Here is a 19,445-nt window from a genome sequence, read left to right as displayed (position 1 = left end):
TATTAGTCTCTTGTGTCTTCAACTGTGTCTTCTTTTTCTCACACCAAAAATCTCAGTACAGTTGTCCCTTGTTATCTGTGACCCGTTGGTTCCGGGATCCTGTCTGCATACTCAGATTCGAGGATGTTAAAGCCCTGTGGTCAGCCTCTGATAACACCAACTAGCTACCCATTCTCATTTTATTTTATACTCTTGTTAAGTGTTAAAGTGTTAGTCGCTCAGTCATGTCTAACTCTTCGCAACCCAAGAATGTAGCTCACAAGGCTCTTCTGTCTATGGAATTCTCCAGGCAAGAATACAGGAATGGGTAGCCATTCCCTCTCCAGAGGATCTTCCCCACCCAAGGATCAAACCCAGCTCCTGTGCATTGCAGACAGATCCTTTACTGTCTGAGCCACCAGGGATGTTTAAAAATTAATTTTGTTTTGAACTTGTGTAAAGTATCTGCTGCATTGGGTGTATCTGCAGAAATCTAACTTCTGTTTGTGTCCTCTTCCCCCTAAGAGGGTGCCATCGATGTCCATTAAGAAAAAAGTTATTGTTTATCCTTATATTTTGAATAAATATGCACAAATACAAATATACTTGTTCCCCTACTCTTTTTCTTAAACAGTAGGACACTAAGACATCGTCTTCCTCCTGGTTTTTTGTTTTTTTTTTTTTAAATGTAATAGTATATCCTGGAGATGACCCCACAGACATATGCAAAGATACTGTGTTCTTTTCTATAGCTCTTTGCTTTCTGTTGTTGGCTGTATCACTACCCTTGTCCATATTCTTTTTGTGTGTTTGTCAGTGTCTGTTTAGATTCCTAGCAGTGGGTTATGAGATCAAAAGGCAAATGGGTATGTAATTTTGCCAGGTATTGTCAAATTCCCTTCCTGGGATTGTGCGACTCTGCACTCCCATAGCAGTTTATGAGAGTGCTGGTTTCCTCACAGGCTTGCCAACTGAGAATGTTGTCAGGCTTTGGGATTTTTGCCAATCTGATAGGCGCACAGTATCTCCGTGTAGTTTGCTGGCTGAATTCTGATGACTAGATGGGGCGTATTTGAAACAGTCTTGCGTCCCCTTCTTGTTGCCGCCTCCCCCCCACTCCCCCCCCAACCCCTCACTTAAGGGAGTAGTGTGGGTATTTGAAATACATGGTTGTCCTCTTGTTGATTTTTATTTAAAACACAGATTACCCCAGGTTTTCACCTTATAATTTTTATTCTAAGGTAGAACCAATATGTGGGTTGAGTCTCCCCATCTGCTTTTTCTTAGTTCTTCGAATTTAGATAAATTTAGGAATTTAGAAGTTGTTTTAGAAACTGTGAGCTTCTCTTTCTTCTATACCTTTCCTGTTCTCTCTACCTTGCTCCTCCTTCTAAGTCACTTGAGTCGTGTGACCCCATAGACGGCAGCCCACCAGGCTCCCCCGTCCCTGGGATTCTTCAGGCAAGAACACTGGAGTGGGTTGCCATTTCCTTCTCCAATGCATGAAAGTGAAAAGTGAAAGTGAAGTCGCTCAGTTGTGTCCGACTCTTCGTGACCCCATGGACTGCAGCCCACCAGGCTCCTCCGTCCATGGGATTTTCCAGGCAAGAGTACTGGAGTGGGGTGCCATTGCCTTCTCCGCTCTACCTTGCTAGTGGAACTTATTTCAGATTACACAAGCCGACCCCCATACCCCCATGGTGTTACACAAGCCCGGTAGAGCAGACATTCGTTCTTGTGGTTCTTATATGCCTCTCCTGTCTCAGGCAATGCACTAGCATTGGAGGTGCAGGGTAGCTGACTTCAAGCTTGTCCTGGAAGGATGATGGAAGGTTTGCCAGTTTGAGAAGGGGAGGAAGATCATTTCAGGTCCAAGAAAGGGCCTGGGGAAGGATGAAAAGTGTGAGTGGTTGTAAGGAGGGTAGGTGGTGGGGGCGGGACTGGAGTTTGAAGGGTGGGTTGAGTGGTTTAGCGTCACTGTAGATGCCCAGATAAAATGTTGTCCTGGAAGCACTACAAGTAATGAGAGTCTTTGTTTGCTTTTAAGAGGAGAGAAATATCAGAGGCACAAATAACCAAAAACATATGATAAGATAGTCTCACTGGTAATTAAAGAAGGGCAGAGTTGAAAATGAGTTTGTTTTTTTTTTTTTGTAATTTCAATAGGCAAAGTGAAAAAGGTTGATAAAAACCAGTACTGATGGAAATAGGGGTGAGGGGAGACAGGTTCTTTAATGTCTGTTGGACAGACCTCTCTGAAGGGGCAAAAAACATGAAGATATTTGTGTCCCATGTAAATGCTCACTGAAGGGTAACCTCAGCAGAGGAGGATTTTAGTAGTCACGTGGATAGGAGGACCTGTTCTGTGGGTGCAAGTCAGCTTCTTTCCCCAGCCACCCCTCTCTCTCATCCCTAAGGAGCTTATGAACAAGTAGCCATGGTGGCAGGGATGGAGGTTATGCATCACCTTCCATTCACCAAGGCCAGTCTGGCTACAGCCACTGATAAGTGCTAACCTGTCATTGCTTTGCCCTGTTGGAGAGGTCTGGCCACATGTCCTTCTTTGCATGTCCTTGTCATCATTTTCCAGTCGTGTTCTTTCCAGATCTGGTCATCCAGCCAGATCATTGCTCACAGCCTATGAATCGGTACGTGGTAGCATGGAAGATAACATCTGGTTATTTCTCCTTCCTAGCTAAGTGAACCACCAAGTACTTTGCTCATAGTTCTACTTAATGAATAATTAAAATTATTCTAATTCTTAGGATAGATTTCCCTTCACCGGCGTTGTCCCTGGATGTCCCTGAAAGGGGCTATATTGTTGCAGGTGTCCACTTTCAGGTAATGCCTGCGTTTGGTGCAGGACCATCTGTCATCATCGTCATCCTTTAGTCACTAAGTCGTGTCTGGCTCTTTGCAACCCTATGGGCTGCAGCATGCCAGGTTTCTCTTTCTTTCCCAAAGTTTGCTCAGACTCATGTCCATTGAGTCTGTGATGCCATCCTACCATCTCCTCCTCCGTCACCCCCTTTTCCTCCTGCCTTCAATCTTTCCCAGCATCAGGGTCTTTTCCAATGAATCACTCTTTGAATCATGGGGCCAATGTATTGGAGCTTCAGCCATCTGTAGACCAGGCTCGAGTCTTCTTCTATCACTTGATCATGAGGAATTCCCCCAAGAGGCCATAGGTTAGGTTAGGAGACAGAATGTAGTATTGCTGGAGTGGGAACCTTGGGCCATTTGGGCCACTTCTTCAAGTAACTTGATTAGACAGTCACAGCCTTCTTGGGCCCCATCACATCTGTACCACTTTCATTTGATGATGGAGAGTTGCTGTGTGTGCCCAGCGTTATAGCCTGGTGAGTCTCAGGTAACACCCAGTTCATGAGGAACAGCTCAGGGTGCTTGGTAACTTAGTCCATGAATAAGTGTGCAAGCTCTGCTCAGGCTCAGTAGCAGGTAAAGAGCTGTTTCTCAAAGGAAGAGTTGGTATCCACAGAGGGTGGCAGGGCTTTGCTCTAGAATCCTACAGGCCTGTGCTGTGATGAGCCTACAGTTCAGTTCAGTTCAGTCGCTCAGTCATGTCCGACTCTTTGCGACCCCATGAATCGCAGCATGCCAGGCCTCCCTTTCCATCACCATCCCCCGGAGTTCACTCAGACTCACATCCTACAAGGTCCTGCCAAAGGCTCCAAACATCGTCCCCATGTGCTCCTGCCCTTCTGGCACCACTGGATATGCTGGATCATCATGGAAGTGGCAAAGCAGGTTGAACAGCAGCAGGACCGATTGCAGAGCCTCCCCTTGTTGTGGCGTCCACTCAAAACTAGCAGCTTTTTAGACCATTGGTAAAGGGACCGGGATATACTGTGTCCAAAATCCAAAGAGGCCCGTCACATTATGGAGGGCAACTTGCTTTATTCAATCTACCAGTTTAAATATTAATCTCATCCCAAAACACTTTCATAGAAACACCTAGAGTAATATTTAACTGAATACCTGGGCACCTCATGCTGAAATTAACCATCACATTTCCTTCTAAAAGTAAAATCAGACACTTTTTCCGTATATAAACATGGTGATGTTGTTCTCCCTTTTGTTCTTGTTCAGATGAAAGTAACATGAGAGGATGAGCTCTTATATTTGATTATCTGACATTTATTTTAAACTATGATTTAGTCCTTCCTGCAGTTGGAAAGTTTGCTCTTCAAATACATACTATGGAAAGTTTGTACCTCCATTCTTGAAAAGTGATCATAGTGCAGGGAATAAAAGTTTATAGAGACGGTCTGTTTTCCTTGTTTATTGTTAGTGAACAATTAGATCTCATTGTCAGTAAAAATTGATGGCTGCAGCTTCCAAACTATTGAGCTTGTGCTAATAAATGCAACAGTTGTCCATAATTTGGTGGTAAATGACCTTTAAATGTAGATGTTTACAGAGACTGTCCTTGGGGAACAATTTAACTTCCAAATGACACCCATGAGTACTTGTTATCATTTAAATATGCTTCCTTTTGTCAATAGCAGAATAACAAATACTGGTTAGATTTCTAATGTTGATTCAGATACCAGGAAACCTGCTGAATAAATTAGTGTACATTTGATTTATATTGACCAAAATTTTTTACAGTGCTGTGTTACAGGTCAAGGTGACATGCATTTGAATGCATTTAGAGCAGAGGCCATGCTTGACTGACATGAATGCTTACCCTGTTTTTAATTAACTTTTAAATATTATCCTAAAATTCCTTCTCAACTACCAGTTATTAGGTAGAGGATTGAAATTAACTTAGGACTCTGGTGGACACCTTATTTTAAAAATCAATAGTCTTGATCACTCCCATAAAAATTATTGGAGTAAATTATTGCTACATTTTATCTTATAATTTCTAGGGAAGTTAGATCTGTTTTTTTCACCGTAGACTCTGAATTTATTGTCTGCAGGTTTTCTATTGACGGTTTTGCAGAAATAATCTGAGAGCATGGAAAACATTTGGCAAAGTAATGAACGAAGTCTTATGTAGTACAGGAAGTATTTTATCAAGCAAACACATTTTTTTCAGTTCCATGAATTTTTTTTTTTTTTTTTTACTGATGTTGTATGTGCCTAGAAGGGGGATGGTTTTCACAGTAAAGATGTGGATTAATTTTGTCAGCCATTCATTAGTAGTCCAAAGTAGTATATGTTTTTGGGAAACTTTAATCAACACATGACTTGCTCTTTGAGAGAATATCTTCATAATGAATGCTGCTTCTTTTGCATATAAATATTGCTGGAAAGAAAGCATTTTGTTTTCAGTGTAGTTTTTTTCACTTATGTCCTTTGTAAGAAGGTTTACATAATTCAGAATTTTAGAACTGAAATGTGCAAAGGTTTTTATTCTTCTAAACTGTGAATATTTGTTATCAATCAAAGAGTGTGCTTTGGGAATTTTGGGATAACCTTCTGAGCTTTGCTTCTCAAGGAAAGGGAGCCCAAAGCTCCTCTATTTTAAGACTTTTCATGTGAACATTTACAGCTGTAAGCAGAACTACCCTCTAGAGCAGGGGTCCCCAACCTCCGGGATTTAATGCCTGCTGATCTCACCTTGGAGCTGATGTAATAATAGGTATAAAGCGAACAATAAATGTAATACACTTGAATCATCCTGAAACCGTTCCTCCTGCCCTCACCCACCACCATCCGTAGAAAAATTGGCTTCCAGGAAGCTGATCCCTGGTGCCAAAAAGGTTGGGACCACTGGTCTAGAGCAAAGAGGATAACAGCTCAGCCCCCCGCCAGTGAATGGCAGAATCCTGGGATGTCGGGTTAGTTTCAGCCACACTGTAGCTTTCGGCCCAAGTTTCAGTGCCCAGAACAGCCTCAACCTCATATGGTCAACAAGGTCAGAAGAAGTGACAGTGTTGAAAATGTGAATAAGTGAGAAAAGGAAGTGGAGATAATAAAATTGAAAGTGGTGAGAGAATGACCCGTGTTCCCTGTGTGTATGAGATGAATCATTCAATAGCAGGAATGATTCGGAAGGACCGAGCGGAGAGTCAGGCAGTGTTACTCGTAAGTGGACAGACACTTGTGACTGACAGGTGGGAAGACTGGGGTGTCAGCAACAACCTCGGGACAAGGCAGGGAGTTGGAGAAAAAGGCCAGTGGTTGATGTGACAGTGCTGCTGGTGGATGATTCACTGGGATGCTGTCCAAAGGATGGACTGAACTTCCAGTGCGAACAATTAGCTGCTAAAGCTGTGGTGCTCAGCTCTTGCTGCACTTTGGAATCACCTGGAGATCTTTATAAGCTAGAGATGCCTGGGTCCCACCCTCAGAGTTAGATGGGTCTGGAGCATGGGTTGAACACTGGACTTTTTTAAAGTCCCCTGGGTGATTCTGAACTGCACTAAAAGTGTCCCCACAATGCTTGTAGAGATCACTAAGGCAGGTCACTTGCCCCAGCACATCTTAATAGCAGAATTGGTTCTTAAGAGAAATTTCAGGCTCCACTCCCAGAGATTCTCAGGTGCAGCTAAGGTCCAGGCTTTGGTTGAGCCTGAAGGTTGAGCCCTTCAGGTGATTTTAATTTGTAGCTAAGCCGGCAAACTGCGGAGTAGCTGGTTTTGAAAAAGACGCCCTGTAGAGTGTATATTTAGCATGAAGGAGAAACGTCAGGTTTGTCTTAAAGCTCTAAAGGCTGATTTATATTCCGATTCAGCTGAAGTACACCTATGACTGAGTGCTTAAAACCCTCTTAAGTCTTTGGATCCATGAACAAATGAACTTAAGAAAAGCGTTCATGATGTCAGCAAGTTTGAGGAACTTCTAAGGCAAGTAAGTCGCTAGCAAGCTTTGGAGTGAAATGGATCTGGTTCCACGTTCTGACTTGTAACTTCCCAGCCAGGGAACTCGTCGTCACCCTCCCTTGGCTCCCTAAAGCGCTGGCCTCAGTTTCCTCTCAAGGACCCCATGGGACTCCTTCTAATTAAATTTTTGCCAGGAGAGTTTACTATGTCATCAAATATTTTACCTTGCTTTCATCTATTAGGAAATTTTTTCACCTTTGAGTAGTTCCATATTTTATTCGCTGCTTTAAATGAATGATTGTTTTTTATTTATCTTAGATTTTATTGTATTTATTTATTGAGTGATTTACAATGTTGTGTTAGTATCAGATATACAGCACAATGATTCAGTTTTTTATATATATATATATATTCTTTTTCAGATTATTTTCTGAAATAGGTTGTTACAAGATATTGAGTATAGTTCCCTGTGCTATACAGTAGGTCCTTGTTGCTTGTTTATTTTATATATAGTAGTATGTATATTTTAATCCCAAACTCCTCATTATCCTCCCCTTTCCCTCTTGGGAACCATAAGTTTGCTTTCTATGTCTGTGGGTCCATTTCTATCTTGTAAATAAGTTCATTTGTATCTTTTTAAGTGAATTAATTTTCAAAAGCATTATCAATAGACTCTTGCAATGCTTTCAAATTAGAGAATGACATCTGAAGTGTGCTTATCACCCCATATGTAAAAATAAATGAAGAATGTTGATTATGTGGTCAAACAACCAATTTTTACAGCTGCTATCTATTGATTGATCACTGAGTGCCGGATGAAATTCCAGCCCCTCTCCTTCACCGTAGTCTCTTAACAGTGTTTGCAGGTAAAACTGAATTGCTTTCCTTCTTTCTCCTGATATAAAAAGGTCTTTTTGTAAGAAGTCAGACAGCCAAAGCTAAATCTGTGTTTTAGCACATGGCTCTGACCTGGCAGTGGGGCTGGGCCAGTCCCCACCCAGATCCATTCTTGTACTTTGCTCTGAGCTGAAGTAGAACTTTTGACTTCTGACTCATCAGCTTTAGCCAGGTTCAGATGACACCAGTTTGAGTAAATGTCATTATAACCTGGATTTTGTGTTAGAAGCTGCTTCTTCGGCCAGGGTTTGCTCCTTTAGTTAGTTCTGGGTCTAGAAAAGTTCTGTGGAGTTCATCTTTCTGTGATCTAGAAGATCCGTCTGAGTGATCTTTCTGTGATCTGACTGCGGAGGCTGACAGTCTGCTTTATTGGAAGCTTAGGTCAGAGTTCATGTGATTAGGGTGAGCACGTCTGTGCACAGGGTGCTGTGTAGGGCCTCAAGGGGGCTGGCAGGGAGAGCCCAGCATGAGTAGCAGGCACAGGCCAGAGCTGTGAGAGGGGGCGATGGGTGCGGGCTGGGGAAGCAGGCATGGAGATGTGGAGTGTGAGGCTCAATTTCATCAGCCCTAGTATTTAGTTCAGAGAAGGCGATGGCACCCCACTCCAGTACTCTTGCCTGGAAAATCCCATGGACGGAGGAGCCTGGTGGGCTGAAGTCCATGGGATCGCTAAGAGTCGGACACGACTGAGCGACTTCACTTTGACTTTTCACTTTCATGCATTGGAGAAGGAAATGGCAACCCACTCCAGTGTTCTTGCCTGGAGAATCCCAGGGACGGGGGAGCCTGGTGGGCTGCCGTCTCTGGGGTCGACAGAGTTGGACACGACTGAAGTGACTTAGCAGCAGCAGTATTTACTTACACTCATTTATTCAGCCAGTGGCTCTTTTTCCTTTTGGCTGTGAGGCTTGTGGACTCTTAGTTCCCTGACCAGGAATTGAATCCAGGTCCTTGGCAGTAATAGCGTGGACCAGCAAGGAACTACCCTACCTGTGGTTCCTGAAGGCCGCAGTACACCCTGTGTTGCACAGGGTACCAGGAATGCCATCACTTTGAGCAGTTTCTTTCCAAAACCGTCAAGAAATTCCAGAACTGTCGTTCAGAAGATTCTTCCTGTTTGTGAACACCATGTAATCAACTAATCTTGTATCACTTCATGGAGAGCTAAATGTATAACTACATTTATGATAATAAGCTTAAATGTGAGCGAACTGTTAACCTCAATTTTCTCATCTTTAAAACAGGTGAACAGTAATACCTCACCGTAAAGTCATTGCCAGTATTAAATGGCATGAGGCATGTGAACTGTCTGGCAAGATGTCTGCCTCAGATTACATTTAGTGCAAAAAGAACCGCCACTGTAATCAGACCTCTCTCTGCCTTCACACCTTAGCTCAGTCCTTCTCTGAAAGCCAGGTAGTTACGCAGTGTAGAAGCCTGTGTGAAAGACAGCCAGGACCAGGGCCTTCCAGGTTTCCCTGGGGAAACCAGGGAGCGTTGAATGGATGCGATTGTCCAAGTAGAAAGGAAAATTGATGTGTGTCCTTGGGTGCTGACCAGTATCAGCGTGTTCTGCTTAATATTGGCCCATACAGCATGGCACATCCCAGCTGGTGCTAGTGGTAAAAAACCCACCTGTCAGTGCAGGAGACAAGAGAGATGCAGGTTCAATCCGTGGGTGGGGAAGATCCCCTAGAGGAGGGCATGGCAACCCGCTCCAGTATTCTTGCCTGGAGAATCCCATGGACAGAGGGGCCGGGTGGGCTACAGTCAGGGTCACAAAGAATCGGACACGAATGATGTGACTTAGCCCCATGGACCATACAGAACGAGAGCCAGCTTTTGTGAATGAGGCAGATACTTATGTTTATTATGTAACCTTGACCTCCTTGAGAGGACTTTCATGAGAAGGGAAGTAGCAATACCACTGAAGAGTGGACCTTAGATGCCTTCCAGCCACTCTCTAACCATGTGTTTAATGGTCTCCAGTTGTTTAAATCCTCTGAGCTTTGGCTCCCATAAATAGGGATAATAGAAACGGCTTCATATGCATTTGGGATTATTTTAATCAAATGAAATAATAGGTGTAAATCCCTTAACGTGTGATTGGTTCTGTAGTAGTTAGTTTTTGGCATTTTTTTCTAAAAATTTAAATCTACATGTTGGGTTTCTATGGCGAGTTCCCTGAGTTAAGCTTTTGTGGGATTTCTGATTTGAATACATTTGATACTGTAACCCCCTCTCCTGATCCTTCTCTTAACGACCAAAGCAAAACAAAAACAACAAAAATAATGCCTTTCAAGTAAATATTTGATAGAAATTCCAGTGTAGCAAAGGGATTTGGGATTCATGAAGTTGAATTCAAGTTTGACCTATATTTGTTTTATTCATGAACTGTTTAGAACTTTCTCATGTCCAGTAGATGCACTCCATCAAAACCAATTAATGATAAAGTTTTACCAAATGCAAAATTTGGTGCCATGAATAAAGTTTGTTTAGAACTTGAGAGCTCAACTATTATGACTTTGTTTTGATGGGGAAAAAGTAGATGAGTCTTATGGATTGGCCGTGCAGATATGCAGTTCTAAAAAATCTCCTTTTAATATTTTCCCATCATTTGCTTGAGGCTTATGGAACAATGGACTGGTTCCAAATTGGGAAAGGAGTACATCAAGGCTGTATATTGTCACCTTGCTTATTTAACTTATATGCTGAGTACATCCAGCGTATGAAATTCCAGCATGTGGAATTCCAGACTGGATGAAGCACAAGCTGGAATCAAGATTGCAGGGAGAAATATTGATAATCTGAGATATGCAGATCAGTCAGTTCAGTTCAGTCACTCAGTTGTGTCTGACTCTTTGCAACCCCGTGGACTGCAAAATGCTAGGCTTCCCTGTCCATCACCAATGCCCAGAGCTTATTCAAACTCATGTCCATCACATTGGTGATGCCATCCAACCATCTCGTCCTCTGTCATCCCCTTCTCCTCCTACCCTCAATCTTTCCTAGCATCAGGGTCTTTTCCAATGAGTCAGTTCTTCGCATCAGGTGGCCAAAGTATTGGAATTTCAGCATCAGCATCAGTCCTTCAAGTGAATATTCAGGACTGATTTCCTTTAGGATGGACTGGTTGGATCTCCTTGCAGTCCAAGGGACTCTCAAGAGTCTTCTCCAACACCACAGTTCAAAAGCATCAATTCTTCGGTGCTCAGCTTTCTTTATAGTCCAACTCTCACATCCATACATGACTACTGGAAAAACCATAGCTCTATACCAGTGTATGGAGAAGGCAGTGGCACCCCACTCCAGTACTCTTGCCTGGAAAATCCCACAGGCAGAGGAGCCTAGTAGGCTGCAGTCCATGGGGTTGCTAAGAGTTGGACACGACTGAGCAACTTCACTTTGACTTTTCACTTTCATGCATTGGAGGAGGAAATGGCAACCCACTCCAGTGTTCTTGCCTGGAGAATCCCAGGGAGGGGGAGCCTGGTGGGCTACCATCTATGGGGTCACACAGAGTTGGACACGACTGAAGCGACTTAGCAGCAGTAGCAGCATACCAGTGTATATGATTATACAGTGGAAGTGACAAACAGAGTCAAGGGATTGGATCTGATAGACAGAGTGCCTGAAGAAGTATGGATGGAGGTTCGTGACATTGTATAGGAGGCAGTGATCAAGACCATCCCCAAGAAAAAGAAATGCAAAAAAGCAAAATGGTTGTCTGACAAGGCCTTACAAATAGCTGAGAAAAGAAGAGAAGTGAAAGGCAAAGGAGGAAAGGAAAGATATACCCATTTGAATGCATAGTTCCAGAGAATATCAAGGAGAGATAAGAAAGCCTTCCTCAGTAATCAGTGCAAAGAAATAGAGGAAAACAATAGAATGGGAAAGACTAGAGATCTCTTCAAGAAAATTAGAGATACCAAGGGAACATTTCTTGCAAAGATGAGCACAATAAAGGACAGAAATGGTATGGACCTAACAGAAGCAGAAGATATTAAGAAGAGGTGGCAAGAATACACAGAAGAACTATACAAAAAAGATCTTCACCACCCAGAAAACCACGATGATGTGATCACCCATCTAGATCCAGACATCCTGGAATGCAAAGTCAAGTGGGCCTTAGGAAGCATCACTATGAACAAAGCTAGTGGAGGTGATGGAATTCCAGTTGAGCTATTTCAAATCCTAAAAGATGATGGTGTGAAAATGTTGCACTCAATATACCAGCAAATTTAGAAAACTCAGCAGTGGCCACAGGACTGGAAAAGGTCAGTTTTCATTCCAATCCCAAAGAAAGGCAATGCCAAAGAAGGCTCAAACTACCGCACTCATCTCATATGCTGGCAAAGTAATGCTCAAAATTCTCCAAGCCAGGCTTCAACAGTATGTGAACTATGAACTTCCATATGTTCAAGCTGGATTTAGAAAATGCAGAGGAACCAGAGATCAAATTGCCAACATCCATTGGATCATCAAAAAAGCAAGAGAGTGCCAGAAAAACATCTCCTTTTGTTTTATTGACTACACCAAAGCCTTTTACTGTGTGGATCACAACAAACTGTGGAAAATTCTTAAAGAGATGGAAATACCAGACCACCTGACCTGCCTCCTGAGAAATCTATGTGCAAGTCAAGAGGCAACAGTTATAATTGGACATGGAACAACAGACTGGTTCCAAATCAGGAAAGGGGTATGTCAAAGCTGTATATTGTCACCCTGCTTATTTAACTTACATGCAGAGTACATCATGTGAAATGCTGGGCTGGATAAAGCACAAGCTGGAATCAAGATTGCTGGGAGAAATATCAATAACCTCAGATATGCAGATGACACCACCCTTATAGCAGAAAGCAAAGAAGAACTAAAGAACCTCTTGATGAAAGTGAAAGAGGAGAGTGAAAAAGTTGGCTTAAAACTCAACATTCAGAAAATTAAGATCATGGCATCCAGTCCCATCATTTCATGGCAAATAGATGGGGAAACAATGGAAACAGTGACTGACTTTATTTTCTTGGGCTCCAAAATCATTGCAGATGATAACTGCTTGCTACTTGGAAGAAAAGCTATGACAAACTTAGTATATTAAAAATCAGAGACATTACTTTGCCAACAAAGGTCCGTCTAGTCAAAGCTATGGTTTTTTCAGTAATCATGTATGGATGTGAGAGTTGGACTATAAAGAAAGCTGAGCGCTGAAGAATTGATACTTTTGAACTGTGGTGTTGGAGAAGACTCTTGAGAGTCCCTTGGACAACAAGATCCAACCATTCCATCCTAAAGGAAATCAGTCCTGAATATTCATTGGAGGGATTGATGCTGAAGCAGAAGCTTCAATACTTTGGCTACTTGATGTGAAGAACTGATTCATTGGAAATGATCCTGATGCTGGGAAAGATTGAAGGCAGGAGGATAAGGGGACAACAGAGGATGAGATGGTTGTGTGGTATGACCAATTCAATAAACATGAGCACGCTCTGAGAGTTGGTGATGGACAGGGAAGCCTGGCATGCTGCAGCCCATGGGGTTGCAAAGAGTCAGACATGACTGAGTAACTAAACTGAGCTATGCATTCTAAGGGGAGTACAGTGGGACAGAAAGTGTCTGGTCTTGAAGCTAACCCCGAGCTGGGTGCTCACCTGGATCAGCCTCTTCATGCAGTCTCCTCATTCAGAAGGTTGCGGGAATGCTGGCACCATGAATCTTGAGGATAAATATGTAACTGAAATAATAAATGAAAAGCACATTGTATGGTGCTGGATATATAATAAAAAATAGTCACTCTTACTATCCTGGATCCGAAAAAAAGGAGGAGAGTGATAGATTTCTTTATTGCAGCAGCTCACAAAAAGCGCGTGTTTCCCCTTTTCACATATCTTCTCTACCTCTGGCCTAGGCATCCCTGCTTTCCTGCTCAGTGCCACCTGCCCAGGGGTTCAGATCCCTTGGAGTTTACAGCGCACAGGAGGAAACTGTTTGGCCTGCCAGGTAGATTGCACATAAGCCTTCTGTCTGGAGCTTATAATGAAGAGTGCTGTGATTCTCACATTGTGAGAGGTGTGTGTAGAGTTATTCTTGTTGGGACCAATGTGCCAGCAGCCCCCGTGAGCAGGGCTCCCCCTGAACCAGCTGGACCCTAAGGGCTCTAGCCTTGTTGCTGCCCAAGTGATGATGGTGGAGGGGTATTGTCTAGTACCATGTGGGAAGTTCCTGGAATTTGGAGTCATATTTGGAAGCTCTGCACCCAGTTCACTGGGAGTCTAATTTAGACAACCAAAGAGTTTTCCAATATTGCTATTAAACACTGGAGAGGAACTTGAGACAGAAACTCGGTACCAGGGATATAGCTCATCAGAGAATGAATTTTGCTCATTGGAGGAAGTGTTTTGTAAGCATTAATGTCTGGTAATGTGCAGAGTTAAAATACAGGAAACATTCTCATATTGAATACGGGTATAGAAAAGGGTAGTGCTAGTGATAAGAACCTGCCTGCCAATGCAGGAGACATAAGATTCACGGGTACAACCCCTGGGTTGGGAAGAGGTCCTGGAGGAGGGCAGCCCACTGCAGTGTTCTTGCCTAGAGAATTCCATGCACAGGGGAGCCCATCGGGCTACAGTCCATGGGGTTGCAGAGAGTTGGACACGACTGAAGTGACTTAGCATCTATGTGTGTGTGGAACCAAAAGTTCCAGGAAAAGTTTTATTAAATAATAATAATGAAAAATGAAAAATGATTTAAAATCTTGTATGTGTTAATATTATGTGAAAAGTAGACTAAGTGCTTCTTCTGTTTGATTTGTCCAGTGTTTGCTTCCTTTGGCTCCCCTGGCTCTATGCAGGAACACCTCCTGGCCAGACACAGAACTACAGAGCTATGACTTTCTTCCTGGGTTTCCTCGCCCCATTTAGTATTTTTGCCTTCTAAGCAATCCCACTGATGTTCCTCAAGTGATGTATGGGCTGTTCTTAAATGAATGTGGGTAGGCCCTTGATCCTCAATGGCTTCCATATTGTCATTTTGAAAGTATATATTTTCCAGATTTTTAGATTTGGAGAGTTTTAAAAAGCAGCATTTGCTTTATGTTAGAGATATTTTCTAACATTTGTTTAGCTTTTGTTTTAGCATCAGTTTATATAAAAATAAAGAAACATTAGTCTTTGAAAGTCCCTTAACATTATTTGAACTAGTCAGTTGCTTAGTTAATATATTCATAACATTGTAACAGTTCATTTTTAGGGATAGTTCCATGAAAGATAGATGGAGATGGTTAATGGTGACTGCCTTTTAACCTCTTGTGCTCTTAGCCTTAACATATAAAAGAATCAAAGCTTTTACCTCTTATAAAGTAGCATAATTAATCAATATAACTTAGTAAATCAAGTCTTCGAATGCCTGCTTGGTGCCCACTCTGGGCAACTGATAACAATAAGGCATGATTCTAACCCTCAAGGAGTTTGCAGTTTAGTTCCACACATATGACTCAGCATTCATGAAGCTACAGTGAACGCTTTATGATAGTATGTAGGAAAGTGACAAGGTGTATTGAATGGAGGTTTTGAGAATGGCATCAGTGAGGACTGAAGTACTGGGAAGACTTCCTACAAGGAAGTGGGCTTATGCTGCACTCTGAAGTGTAGGTAGGATCTAAATAAGCATATGAAAGGATAAGGCTTTTGTGAAGGACCCCCCCCCCCCCAACCCAAGTTAAAAACATGAAAATGAATTTATGTGATGGGAGATGGGAAGAGAGCAATGTCTGGTGTACAGGAGGTCATGGTGAGTGGAGAGTGAAGGACTCCAGGTGCCTGGGGCTGAGCCTGGCATCAGAGGTCCCTGTGGAGGACTGCCGTTTTCTATTTCTCCTGGAGGGTGACCACCAGCAGTGTTGAGGCGTCAGAGTCCATTCCACTCTCGAAGGGTGGCGGGGAGAGGAGGGCACGTTTCAGTAGGTGGAATGTCTGAATTGCTTGGGGGTGGAGAGGAGAGACCGCCCGTCACCAGTGTCAAGTAAGAATGGGATTGGAAACTGTGAAACTGTGAAATCTGATAACTTTATGCAGAAATAGATATCTCCATATCACCTACCTGGTGCCGGTAAGTAATATCTCCATATCTAGAAGACAGTTTTAGGTTATAACTGTAGAGATTGCCAGGAGAAATACCAATAATCTCAGATATGCAGATGATACCACTCTAATGGCAGAAAGTAAAGAGGAACTAAAGAGCCTCATGATGAAGGTGAAAGAGGAGAGGGAAAAAGCTGGTTTGAAACTCAACATTCAAAAGAAACTAAGATCATGGCATCTGGTCCCATCCCTTCATGGTAAATGGAAGGGGGAAAAGTGGAAACAGTGGCAGATTTTATTTTCTTGGGCTCCAAAATCACTGTGGACAGTGACTGTAGCCATGAAACTAAAAGATATTTGCTCCTTGGAAGAAAAGCTGTGACCACTCTAGACAGCATATTAAAAAGCAGAGACATCACTTTGCCAACAAAGGTTCATCTAGTCAAAGCTACAGTTTTTCCAGTAGTCAGGTATGGATGTGAGAGGTGGACTATAAAGAACACTGAACACCAAAGAATTGATGCTTTTTAACTGTGGTGTTGGAGAAGACTCTTGAGAGTCTTTGGATTGCAAGGAGGTCCAACCAGTCCATCCTAAAAGAAATCAGTCCTGAATATTCATTGGAAGGACTGATGCTGAAGCTGAAGCTCCAAAACATTGGCCACCTGATGCGAAGAACTGACCACTAGAAAAGACCCTGATGCTGGGAAAGATTGAGGTCAGGAGGAGAAGACTGTCACAGAGGATGAGATGGTTGGATGACATCCTCGACTCAATGAACATGAGTTTGAGCAAACTCCAGGAGATAGTTTAGGAGAGGGAAGCCTGACGTGCTGCATTCTGCTGTTGCTGCTGCTGCTGCTGCTAGGTCGCTTCAGTCGTGTCCGACTCTGTGCGACCCCATAGACAGCAGCCCACCAGGCTCCTCCGTCCATGGGATTCTCCAGGCAAGAGTACTGGAGTGGGTTGCCATTGCCTTCTCCGTGCTGCAGTCTACGGGGCTGCAAAGAGTCAGATACAAGTTAGTGAGTAAACAACGTAAGTCTGTATGTGCATTTTTGTAAAGTACCTATGTTTGTTGTGGACGAGGTTCATTCTTTATTTTGCAACATCTAGACTTTCTAGATGTCCTGAAGTGACAATGCATGATAAAAAGTAAAGCTAATGAATTCACCCATTTGTAAATATCTTTGTTACAATTAATTTTTTTAAAAAGGCAGCATTTCAGGCATGGACTTGCTAAACCATCAGGACTCGTTCAGTAGGTTGGCAGCAGAGGGGCAGAAGGAAGTATAAAGGGAGGCATGTATGTGGATGTGTTTAATAACAACTGAGTGTCAATGTCTTTTCTGTCCTATACGAATGCATTGTTAAGTAACTCAGTGGGAACATACCTTCTTGCTAATACTTTAATAGTTTAGGTGGACGGTGAATCCTCCTAGAAGCATTGTACTTTGTCTACTCTATTGCTTTATGACTCATTTTTAAATTGAACGTTAAGGGAATGTAGTATTTAAATCATAATTCTGCCATTATCTTTATCTAGAGGCCCTTTGCCATTTTTGTCTTTTCTGAAATTTTTGTCACCAAGCAAGGCAGGGTTACATTTCTTTTTTCCTTCCGGATTGAGTTGGTGTAATGTGTTCTTCGGAGAAGGCAATGGCACCCCACTCCAGTACTCTTGCCTGGAAAATCCATGGACGGAGGAGCCTGGTAGGCTGCAGTCCATGGGGTCGCTAAGAGTCAGACACGACTGAGCAACTTCACTTTCACTTTTCACTTTCATGCATTGGAGAAGGAAATGGCACCCCACTCCAGTGTTCTTGCCTGGAGAATCCCCAGGACGGGGGAGCCTGGTGGGCTGCCATCTATGGGGTCGCACAGAGTCGGACACGACTAAAGCAACTTAGCAGCAGCAGCAGCAGCCCCTCTAATTTATTAACAAGTCTGTAACTGCATCCACCCTGTGGTAAACTGATTGCATTAATGAACCAAAAATGACTTAGCAACAGCAGCAGCAGTGTGTTCTTGGTTATCAAAATCCCTGTAGCTTTGTGACCTTGCTTAGCTGGTAAAAAATCTGCAATGCAGGAGACCCTAGTTCAATTCCTGAGTTGGGAAGATCCCCTGGAGAAGAAAACAGCTACCCACTCCAGTATTCTGGCCTGGAGAATTCCATGGACTATGTAGTCCATGGGTTGCAAAGAATCGGACACAGCTGAGTACCTTTCACACTTTGGAATCTTGAAATGGTAAATATTCATGATGTGTGAAAAAGCAGGATGCATATGAAAGCTGGAAGGACACATCAAATAGTAAACTGCTTGTGATTATGCATGACTTTTGTTTTCTGCACAGTGTAGTGACATGAAAATGAGGATATCATGTTCATTAAACTTAACCTTGATGTACAGAATGTTTCCAAAAGGGGTTGATTTCCTAATGAAGGAAATGTAAGAGATGCAGGTTCAATCCCTGGGTTGAGAAGATCCCCTGGAGGAGGTCGTGGCAACCCATTCCAGTACTCTTAACTGGAAAAGTCCATGGACAGAGGAGCCTGAAAGGCTACAGTCCAGAGAGCCACAAAGAGTCAGACATGAGTGAAGTGACTTAGCATGCACAAAAGCCTCTTTTCAGTTCAGTTCAGTCACTCAGTCATGTCTGACTCTTTGCGACCCCATGGATTGCAGCATGTCAGGCTTCCCTGTCCATCACCAATTCCTGGAGCTTGCACAGGCTCATGTCCAGCGAATTGGTGATGCCATCCAATCATCTCATCCTCTGTCATCCCCTTCTCTTCCCGCCTTCAATCTTGCCCATCATCATGGTCTTTTCTAATGAGTCAGTTCTTTGCATCGGGTGGCCAAAGTATTGGAGCTTCAATATCAGTCCTTCCAATGAATATTCAGGACTGATTTCTTTTAGGATGGACTGGTTGAATCTGCTTGCAGTCCAAGGGACTCTCAAGAGTCTTCTCCAGCACCACAGTTCAAAAGCATCAATTCTTTGGTGCTCAGCTTTCTTTATAGTCCAACTCTCACACCCATACATGACTACTGGAAAAGCCAGAGCTTTGACTAGATGGACCTTTGTTGGCAAATAACTGTCTCAGCTTTTTGGTGTGCTGTCTAGGTTGGTCATAGCTTTTCTTCCAAGGAGCAAGCTCTTTTAATATCATGGCTGCAGTCACCATCTGCAGTGATTTTGGAGCCCAAGAAAATAAAGTCTGTCACCGTTTTCATTGTTTTCCTATCTGTTTGCCATGAAATGATGGGACCGGATGCCATGATCTTAGTTTTCTGAATGTTTTTTACCCTGTGTCCAAGGGCAAAGCAGAAGCCCCAGCAAGATGGTAGGAGGGGTGAAATTGCATTTAGAATCAAACCCTATACCTGCCAGAAATGCTCAGAGGGCTCAAACAAGACTTTGTGCACACCAGGAGACCCCACAGAGACTGAGCCAGACCTCCCTTTGAGAGTTTGAGTGTCTTCCGTGGAGATACGGGTCAGCAGTGGCCTGCTCCAGGAGCAGGGGCTCTGGGTGCAACAGACCTGGGTGTGGCATAAGCCCTCTTGGAGGAGGTCGCCATTAACCCCACCATAGAGCTGCCAGAACTTACGCAGGACTGGGGAAACACTTTTGGAGGGCACAAACAAAACCTTGTATGCACCAGGACCCAGGAGAAAGGAGCAGTGACCCC

At 43.2% G+C, this 19,445-nt stretch overlaps 1 protein-coding gene across 7 annotated transcripts in view; it reads left to right on the top strand.

Annotated features, from left to right (window-relative positions):
* SNX24 (sorting nexin 24) overlaps positions 1–19,445 on the top strand; it is a 182,435-nt gene that overhangs the window by 10,411 nt on the left and 152,579 nt on the right. Inside the window, exon 1 of one of the 7 annotated variants that reach the window (XM_086410676.1) lies at positions 6,659–6,797. The exons of 5 other annotated variants lie outside the window; for them this stretch is intronic. The gene's annotated coding sequence lies outside the window, so the exon portion shown is untranslated. Of the gene's footprint in view, positions 1–6,658; positions 6,802–19,445 lie in introns of those variants that run through there. One more of the 7 variants, XM_086410675.1, reaches the window with a different exon arrangement.

This window comes from Bos grunniens, chromosome 7, assembly GCF_055505025.1.
Source record: "Bos grunniens cultivar Pamir isolate PY7600 chromosome 7, Bosgru_T2T1.0, whole genome shotgun sequence".
NCBI lineage: Eukaryota > Metazoa > Chordata > Mammalia > Artiodactyla > Bovidae > Bos > Bos grunniens.
The sequence above is the reverse complement of the archived record's forward strand: the minus strand, read 5'-3'. Positions and strand labels throughout refer to the sequence as shown.